This window comes from Oncorhynchus keta, unplaced genomic scaffold, assembly GCF_023373465.1.
Source record: "Oncorhynchus keta strain PuntledgeMale-10-30-2019 unplaced genomic scaffold, Oket_V2 Un_contig_10686_pilon_pilon, whole genome shotgun sequence".
In the NCBI taxonomy this organism is placed as follows: domain Eukaryota; kingdom Metazoa; phylum Chordata; class Actinopteri; order Salmoniformes; family Salmonidae; genus Oncorhynchus; species Oncorhynchus keta.
In genome coordinates this window covers 15,001-25,000 of record NW_026277173.1, presented here as the reverse complement: position 1 = coordinate 25,000, position 10,000 = coordinate 15,001, and the positions used below count along the sequence as shown (strand labels likewise).

The following is a 10,000-nucleotide window of genomic DNA, read 5'->3' as shown; positions in this document are numbered from 1 at the left end:
TGGAAGGTGGGAAGTGGTCTGGAAGGTGGGGAAGTGGTCTGGAAGGTAGGGAAGTGGTCTGGAAGGTAGGGGAAGTGGTCTGGAAGGTAGGGAGAAGTGGTCTGGAAGGTAGGGAAGTGGTCTGGAAGGTAGGGGGAAGTGGTCTGGAAGGTAGGGAAGTGGTCTGGAAGGTAGGGAAGTGGTCTGGATGGTAGGGAAGTGGTCTGGAAGGTAGGGAAGTGGTCTGGAAGGTAGGGGAAGTGGTCTGTTGGGGATGGTCTGGGTAGGGGAAGTGGTCTGGAAGGTAGGGGGAAGTGGTCTGGAAGGTAGTGGTCTGGAAGGTAGAAGTGGTCTGGAAGGTAGGGGAAGTGGTCTGGAAGGTAGGGAAGTGGTCTGGAAGGTAGGGAAGTGGTCTGGAAGGTAGGAGGAAGTGGTCTGGATGGTAAAGTGGTCTGGAAGGTAGGGGAAGTGGTCTGGAATGGAAGTGGTCTGGAGTGGTCTGGAAGGTAGGGAAGTGGTCTGGAAGGTAGGGAAGTGGTCTGGTAGGGAAGTGGTCTGGAAGGTAGGGAAGTGGTCTGGAAGGTAGGGAAGTGGTCTGGAAGGTAGGGAAGTGGTCTGGATGGTAGGGGAAGTGGTCTGGAAGGTAGGGGAAGTGGTCTGTAGGTAGGGGAAGTGGTCTGTAAGGTAGGGAGAAGTGGTCTGGATGGTAGGGAAGTGGTCTGGAAGGTAGGGAAGTGGTCTGGAAGGTAGGGGGAAGTGGTCTGGAAGGTAGGGGAAGTGGTCTGGATGGTAGGGGAAGTGGTCTGGATGGTAGGGGAAGTGGTCTGTAAGGTAGGGAGAAGTGGTCTGGAAGGTAGGGAAGTGGTCTGGATGGTAGGGGAAGTGGTCTGGAGGTAGGGAAGTGGTCTGTAGGGAAGTGGTCTGGAAGGTAGGGAGAGTGGTCTGGAAGGTAGGGAAGTGGTCTGGAAGGTAGGGAAGTGGTCTGGAAGGTGGGGGAAGTGGTCTGGATGGTAGGGAAGTGGTCTGGAAGGTAGGGGAGTGGTCTGTAAGGTAGGGAAGTGGTCTGTAAGGTAGGGAGAAGTGGTCTGGAAGGTAGGGAAGTGGTCTGGAAGGTAGGGGGAAGTGGTCTGGAAGGTAGGGGAAGTGGTCTGGATGGTAGGGAAGTGGTCTGGAAGGTAGGGGGAAGTGGTCTGTAAGGTAGGGAGAAGTGGTCTGGATGGTGGGGAAGTGGTCTGGAAGGTAGGGAGTGGTCTGGAAGGTAGGGGAAGTGGTCTGGAAAGTGGTCTGGAAGGTAGGGGAAGTGGTCTGGATGGTAGGGGAAGTGGTCTGGAAGGTAGGAAGTGGTCTGGAAGGTAGGGATGTGGTCTGGACTGGAAGGTAGGGGAAGTGGTCTGGAAGGTAGGGAAGTGGTCTGGAATGTAGGGAAGTGGTCTGGAAGGTAGGGGGAAGTGGTCTGGGGAAGGTCTGGATCGTAGGGAAGTGGTCTGGAATGTAGGGGAAGTGGTCTGGAAGGTATGGGGAAGTGGTCTGGAAGGTATGGGAAGTGGTCTGGAAGGTAGGGGAAGTGGTCTGGAAGGTAGGGGGAAGTGGACTGTGAGAGTGGACTGTAGGGAAGTGGTCTGGCAGGGGAAGTGGTCTGTAGGGAGAAGTGGTCTGGAAGGTATGGGGAAGTTGTCTGGAAGGTAGGGAAGTGGTCTGGATGGTAGGGGGAAGTGGTCTGTAGGGAAGTGGTCTGTAGGGAAGTGGTCTGGAAGGTAGGGGAAGTGGTCTGGAAGGTAGGGAAGTGGTCTGGAAGGTAGGGGGGAAGTGGTCTGTAGGGGAAGTGGTCTGTTGGGAAGTGGTCTGGAAGGTAGGGAAGTGGTCTGGAAGGTAGGGAAGTGGTCTGGAAGGTAGGAAGTGGTCTGGAAGGTAGGGGAAGTGGTCTGTAGGAAGGAAGTGGTCTGTAGGGAGAAGTGGTCTGGAAGGTAGGGAAGTGGTCTGGAAGGTAGGGGAAGTGGTCTGGAAGGTAGGGAAGTGGTCTGGAAGGTAGGGAGAAGTGGTCTGGAAGGTAGGGAAGTGGTCTGGAAGGTAGGGGGAAGTGGTCTGGAAGGTAGGGAAGTGGTCTGGAAGGTAGGGAGAAGTGGTCTGGAATGTAGGGGGAAGTGGTCTGGAAGGTAGGGAAGTGGTCTGGAAGGTAGGGAGAAGTGGTCTGGAAGGTAGGGAAGTGGTCTGGAAGGTAGGGGAAGTGGTCTGGAAGGTAGGGGAAGTGGTCTGGAAGGTAGGGAAGTGGTCTGGATGGTAGGGGTAAGTGGTCTGGATGGTAGGGGAAGTGGTCTGGAAGGTAGGGAAGTGGTCTGGAAGGTAGGGGAAGTGGTCTGTTGGGGGAAGTGGTCTGGAAGGTAGGGGAAGTGGTCTGGAAGGTAGGGAAGTGGTCTGGAAGGTAGGGGAAGTGGTCTGGAAGGTAGGGAAGTGGTCTGGAAGGTAGGGAAGTGGTCTGGGGAAGTGGTCTGGAAGGTAGGGGGAAGTGGTCTGGATGGTAGGGAAGTGGTCTGGATGGTAGGGAAGTGGTCTGTAAGGTAGGGAGAGGGTCTGGAAGGTAGGGGGGAAGTGGTCTGGATGGTAGGGAAGTGGTCTGGAATCTGGAAGGTAGGGGGAAGTGGTCTGTAAGGTAGGGAGAAGTGGTCTGGAAGGTAGGGAAGTGGTCTGGAAGGTAGGGAAGTGGTCTGGAAGGTAGGGAAGTGGTCTGGATGGTAGGGAAGTGGTCTGTAGGGAAGTGGTCTGTAAGGTAGGGGAAGTGTCTGTAAGGTAGGGAGAAGTGGTCTGGATGGTAGGGGAAGTGGTCTGGAAGGTAGGGGAAGTGGTCTGGAAGGTAGGGAAGTGGTCTGGATGGTAGGGAAGTGGTCTGGATGGTAGGGGAAGTGGTCTGGATGGTAGGGAAGTGGTCTGTAAGGTAGGGAGAGTGGTCTGGAAGGTAGGGGAAGTGGTCTGGATGGTAGGGAAGTGGTCTGGAAGGTAGGGGGAAGTGGTCTGTAAGGTAGGGAAGTGGTCTGTGGTAGGGAGAAGTGGTCTGGAAGGTAGGGAAGTGGTCTGGAAGGTAGGGGGAAGTGGTCTGGAAGGTAGGGAAGTGGTCTGGATGGTAGGGGAAGTGGTCTGGAAGGTAGGGAAGTGGTCTGTAAGGGGGAAGTGGTCTGTAGGTAGGGAGAGTGGTCTGGAAGGTAAAAGTGGTCCAAGGTAGAGAAGTGGTCTGGAAGGTAGGGAAGTGGTCTGGATGGTAGGGAAGTGGTCTGGAGGTAGGGAAGTGGTCTGTACAGGGAAGTGGTCTGGAAGGTAGGGACTGGAAGGTAGGGTGTGAAGTGTGCAGTTTTTAACATGTGTGTGTGTGTGTGTGTGTGTGTGTAATCTGTGTGTGTGTGTTGTGTCTGTGTGTGTGTGTGTGTTCTGTTTCTCAGGAAGTAGCAAAGCCAGGGCTCAGAGACAGTGAAGGAGACATCAGTTCATCTGACTCTACACTGAACTCCACTGAACAGGTATCTTCTATCTACTAGACTATCTAACTCTACTGGACAGGTATCTATCTATATCTAACTCTACTGGACAGGTATCTATCTATATCTAACTCTACTGGACAGGTATCTATCTATATCTAACTCTACTAGACAGGTATCTATCTATATCTAACTCTACTGGACAGGTATCTATCTATATCTAACTCTACTAGACAGGTATCTAACTCTACTAGACAGGTATCTATATCTAACTCTACTGGACAGGTATCTATATCTAACTCTACTGGACAGGTATCTATATCTAACTCTACTGAACAGGTATCTATATCTAACTCTACTGAACAGGTATCTATATCTAACTCTACTGAACAGGTATCTATATCTAACTCTACTAGACAGGTATCTAACTCAAATCTATCTATCTCTACGAGACAGGTATCTAACTCTACTGGACAGGTATCTATCTAACTCTACTAGACAGGTATCTATCTAACTCTACGAGACAGGTATCTAACTCTACTGGACAGGTATCTATATCTAACTCTACTAGACTGGTATCTAACTCTACTAGACAGGTATCTAACTCAACTAGACAGGTATCTATCTACTCTACTAGACAGGTATCTAACTCTGAGACAGGTATCTAACTCTACTAGACAGGTATCTAACTCTACTAGACAGGTATCTAACTCAACTAGACTGGTATCTAACTCTACTAGACTGGTATCTAACTCTACTGGACTGGTATCTAACTCTACTAGACTGGTATCTAACTCTACTAGACTGGTATCTAACTCTACTAGACAGGTATCGAACTCAACTAGACAGGTATCTATCTCTACTAGACAGGTATCTAACTCTACTAGACAGGTATCTAACTCAACTAGACTGGTATCTAACTCTACTAGACAGGTATCTAACTCAACTAGACAGGTATCTATCTAACTCTACGAGACAGGTATCTAACTCTACTAGACTGGTATCTAACTCTACTAGACTGGTATCTAACTCTACTAGACAGGTATCTAACTCTACTAGACAGGTATCTAACTCAACTAGACAGGTATCTATCTCTCTACGAGACAGGTATCTAACTCTACTGGACAGGTATCTATCTAACTCTACTAGACAGGTATCTATATCTAACTCTACTAGACAGGTATCTAACTCAACTAGACAGGTATCTATCTAACTCTACTAGACAGGTATCTAACTCTACTGGACAGGTATCTATCTAACTCTACTAGACAGGTATCTATCTAACTCTACGAGACAGGTATCTAACTCTACTGGACAGGTATCTATATCTAACTCTACTGGACAGGTATCTGTATCTAACTCTACTGGACAGGTATCTAACTCTACTGGACAGGTATCTATCTAACTCTACGAGACAGGTATCTAACTCTACTGGACAGGTATCTATATCTAACTCTACTGGACAGGTATCTGTATCTAACTCTACTGGACAGGTATCTAACTCTACTGGACAGGTATCTATCTAACTCTACGAGACAGGTATCTAACTCTACTGGACAGGTATCTATCCAACTCTACTAGACAGGTATCTATATCTAACTCTACTAGAGGACATTTCTCCAAAAAGTACGATCTTCGTCCCCATGTGCAGTTGCAAACTGTAGTCCGGCTTTTATGGCGGTTTTGGAGCAGTAGCTTCTCCTTGCTCAGCGGCCTTTCAGGTTATGTCTATATAGGACTCGTTTTACTGTGGATATAGATACTTTTGTCCTTTGCTGTTGTTCTGGGATTGATTTGCACTTTTCGCACCAAAGTACGTTCATCTCTAGGTGACAGAACGCGTCTCCTTCCTGAGCGGTATGACGGCTGCGTGGTCCCATGGTGTTTATACTTGCATACTATTGTTTGTACAGATGAACGTGGTACCTTCAGGTATTTTGGAAAATGCTCTGAAGGATGAACCAGACTTGTGGAGGTCTACAATCTTTCTTGGCTGATTACTTTTGATTTTCCCATGATGTCAAGCAAAGAGGCACTGAGTTTGAAGGTAGGCCTTGAAACACATCCACAGGTACACCTCCAATTGACTCAATTGATGTCAATTAGCCTATCAGAACCTTCTAAAGCCATGACATAATTTTCTGGAATTTTCCAAGCCGTTTAAAGGCACAGTCAACTTAGTGTATGTAAACATCTGACCCAATGGAATTGTGATACAGTGAATTATAAGTGAAATAATCTGTCTGTAAACGATTGTTGGAAAGGTGACTTGTGTCATGCACAAAGTAGATGTCCTAACTGACTTGTGTCATGCACAAAGTAGATGTCTAACTGACTTGCCAAAACTATAGTTTGTTAACAAGAAATTTGTGGAGTTGTTGAAAAAGAGTTTTAATGACTCCAACCTAAGTGTATGTAAACTTCCGACTTCAATTTGTCAACCCATCAACGAGTCAGACCCCCCTTTGCCTCCAGAACAGCCTGAATTATTTGGGCGTGGATTCTACAAGGTGTCAGAAACGTTCTACAGGGATGTTGTCATCTATTGAGCTCGGTCAGCGACAGTGTTTTCAGAGATGCTCGGTCAGCGACAGTGTTCCAGAGATGCTCGGTCAGCGACAGTGTTTCAGAGATGCTCGGTCAGCGACAGTGTTTCAGAGATGCTCGGTCAGCGACAGTGTTTCAGAGATGCTCGGTCAGCGACAGTGTTTCAGAGATGCTCGGTCAGCGACAGTGTTTTCAGAGAGGCTCGGTCAGCGACAGTGTTTCAGAGATGCTCGGTCAGCGACAGTGTTTCAGAGATGCTCGGTCAGCGACAGTGTTTCAGAGATGCTCGGTCAGCGACAGTGTTTCAGAGATGCTCGGTCAGCGACAGTGTTTCAGAGATGCTCGGTCAGCGACAGTGTTTCAGAGATGCTCGGTCAGCGACAGTGTTTCAGAGATGCTCGGTCAGCGACAGTGTTTCAGAGATGCTCGGTCAGCGACAGTGTTTTCAGAGATGCTCGGTCAGCGACAGTGTTTTCAGAGATGCTCGGTCAGCGACAGTGTTTCAGAGATGCTCGGTCAGCGACAGTGTTTTAGAGATGCTCGGTCAGCGACAGTGTTTCAGGAATGCTCGGTCAGCGACAGTGTTTTCCAGAATGCTCGGTCAGCGGCAGTGTTTTCAGAGATGCTCGGTCAGCGACAGTGTTTCAGAAGATGCTCGGTCAGCGACAGTGTTTCAGAGATGCTCGGTCAGCGACAGTGTTTTCAGAGGTGCTCGGTCAGCGACAGTGTTTCAGAGATGCTCGGTCAGACAGTGTTTCAGAGATGCTCGGTCAGCGACTGTTTTCAGAGGTGCTCGGTCAGCGACAGTGTTTCAGAGATGCTCGGTCAGCGACAGTGTTTTCAGAGATGCTCGGTCAGCGACAGTGTTTCAGAGGTGCTCGGTCAGCGACAGTGTTTCAGAGGGCTCGGTCAGCGACAGTGTTTCAGAGATGCTCGGTCAGCGACAGTGTTTCAGAGATGCTCGGTCAGCGACAGTGTTTCAGAGGTGCTCGGTCAGCGACAGTGTTTCAGAGATGCTCGGTCAGCGACAGTGTTTCAGAGATGCTCGGTCAGCGACAGTGTTTCAGAGATGCTCGGTCAGCGACAGTGTTTTCAGAGATGCTCGGTCAGCGACAGTGTTTTCAGAGATGCTCGGTCAGCGACAGTGTTTCAGAGATGCTCGGTCAGCGACAGTGTTTCAGAGATGCTCGGTCAGCGACAGTGTTTCAGAGGTGCTCGGTCAGCGACAGTGTTTCAGAGATGCTCGGTCAGCGACAGTGTTTCAGAGACGCTCGGTCAGCGACAGTGTTTCAGAGATGCTCGGTCAGCGACAGTGTTTCAGAGATGCTCGGTCAGCGACAGTGTTTCAGAGATGCTCGGTCAGCGACAGTGTTTCAGAATGCTCGGTCGCGACAGTGTTTCAGATCGGTCAGCGACAGTGTTTCAGAGATACTCGGTCAGCGACAGTGTTTCAGATGCTCGGTCAGCGACAGTGTTTTCAGAGATGCTCGGTCAGCGACAGTGTTTCAGAGAGCTCGGTCAGCGACAGTGTTTCAGAGATGCTCGGTCAGCGACAGTGTTTTCAGAGATGCTCGGTCAGCGACAGTGTTTCAGAGATGCTCGGTCAGCGACAGTGTTTCAGAGATGCTCGGTCAGCGACAGTGTTTCAGAGATGCTCGGTCAGCGACAGTGTTTTCAGAAGATGCTCGGTCAGCGACAGTGTTTTCAGAGATGGTGGAGCGACAGTGTTTCAGAGATGCTCGGTCGCGACAGTGTTTCAGAGATGCTCGGTCAGCGACAGTGTTTTCAGAGATGCTCGGTCAGCGACAGTGTTTTCAGAGATGCTCGGTCAGCGACAGTGTTTCAGGACTCGGTCAGCGACAGTGTTTCAGAGATGCTCGGTCAGCGACAGTGTTTCAGAGATGCTCGGTCAGCGACAGTGTTTTCAGAGATGCTCGGTCAGCGACAGTGTTTTCAGAGATGCTCGGTCAGCGACAGTGTTTCAGAGATGCTCGGTCAGCGACAGTGTTTCAGAGATGCTCGGTCAGCGACAGTGTTTCAGAGATGCTCGGTCAGCGACAGTGTTTCAGAGATGCTCGGTCAGCGACAGTGTTTTCAGAGATGCTCGGTCAGCGACAGTGTTTCAGAGATGCTCGGTCAGCGACAGTGTTTCAGAGATGCTCGGTCAGCGACAGTGTTTCAGAGATGCTCGGTCGCGACAGTGTTTCAGAGATGCTCGGTCAGCGACAGTGTTTCCAGAGATGCTTGGTCAGCGACAGTGTTTCAGAGATGCTCGGTCAGCGACAGTGTTTTCCAGAGATGCTCGGTCAGCGACAGTGTTTCACTCGGTCAGCGACAGTGTTTCAGAGATGCTCGGTCAGCGACAGTGTTTCCAGAGATGCTGGTCAGCGACAGTGTTTTCCAGACATGCTGGGCTTTCAACGTTGTTCAACTGCTATCAGGGTCAATAGCGAAAAACGAGTTTTAATGACTCAACTATCCAGAACAGCCTGAATTATTGAGGGAAATGAATACGTTGTTCAACTGGTATCAAGGGTCATTAGCGTGCGCCAGGAAAACATCCCCCTCACCATTCCACCACAGACACCAGGCAGGGGCCAAGGGACCAAATCTGGACTCTGCCGTCAGCATCAACAACAGGAACCATTCCACCACAGACACCAGGCAGGACGGGACCAAATCTGGACTCTGCCGTCAGCATCAACAACAGGAACCATTCCACCACAGACACCAGGCAGGGCGGGACCAAATCTGGACTCTGCCGACAGCATCAAGCAACAGGAACCATTCCACCACAGACACCAGGTAGGGCGGGGCCAAATCTGGACTCTGCCGACAGCATCAAGCAACAGGAACCATTCCACCACAGACACCAGGCAGGACGGGACCAAATCTGGACTCTGCCGACAGCATCAAGCAACAGGAACCATTCCACCACAGACACCAGGCAGGGCCAGGACCAAATCTGGACTCTGCCGACAGCATCAAGCAACAGGAACCATTCCACCACAGACACCAGGCAGGGCGGGACCAAATCTGGACTCTGCCGACAGCATCAAGCAACAGGAACCATTCCACCACAGACACCAGGCAGGACTGGGCCAAATCTGGACTCTGCCGACTAAGCAACAGGAACCATTCCACCACAGACACCAGGCAGGACTGGGCCAAATCTGGACTCTGCCGACAGCATCAAGCAACAGGAACCATTCCACCACAGACACCAGGCAGGACTGGGCCAAATCTGGACTCTGCCGACAGCATCCAAGCAACAGGAACCATTCCACCACAGACACCAGGCAGGACGGGACCAAATCTGGACTCTGCCGACAGCATCAAGCAACAGGAACCATTCCACCACAGACACCAGGCAGGACGGGGCCAAATCTGGACTCTGCCGACAGCATCAAGCAACAGGAACCATTCCACCACAGACACCAGGCAGGGCGGGGCCAAATCTGGACTCTGCCGACAGCATCAAGCAACAGGAACCATTCCTACAGACACCAGGCAGGACGGGGCCAAATCTGGACTCTGTCGACAGCATCAAGCAACAGGAACCATTCCACCACAGACACCAGGCAGGACTGGGCCAAATCTGTACTCTGCCGACAGCATCAAGCAACAGGAACCATTCCACCACAGACACCAGGCAGGACTGGGCCAAATCTGGACTCTGCCGTCAGCATCAAGCAACAGGAACCATTCCACCACAGACACCAGGCAGGACGGGACCAAATCTGGACTCTGCCGACAGCATCAAGCAACAGGAACCATTCCACCACAGACACCAGGCAGGACGGGACCAAATCTGGACTCTGCCGACAGCATCAAGCAACAGGAACCATTCCACCACAGACACCAGGCAGGACTGGACCAAATCTGGACTCTGCCGACAGCATCAAGCAACAGGAACCATTCCACCACAGACACCAGGCAGGACGGGACCAAATCTGGACTCTGCCGACAGCATCAAGCAACAGGAACCATTCCACCACAGACACCAGGCA

The 10,000-nt window shown here is 50.7% G+C and overlaps 1 long non-coding RNA gene and 1 pseudogene across 1 annotated transcript; both read left to right on the top strand.

Moving 5' to 3' along the window:
- The window catches only part of LOC127917090 (TBC1 domain family member 1-like), a 79,049-nt pseudogene that overhangs the window by 67,090 nt on the left and 1,959 nt on the right, over positions 1 to 10,000 (top strand).
- Positions 6,886 to 8,175, top strand: LOC127917092 (uncharacterized). Its single transcript, XR_008096940.1, has 3 exons — positions 6,886 to 6,975; positions 7,032 to 7,201; positions 7,921 to 8,175. It is a non-coding gene; the product is annotated as an uncharacterized LOC127917092 (long non-coding RNA).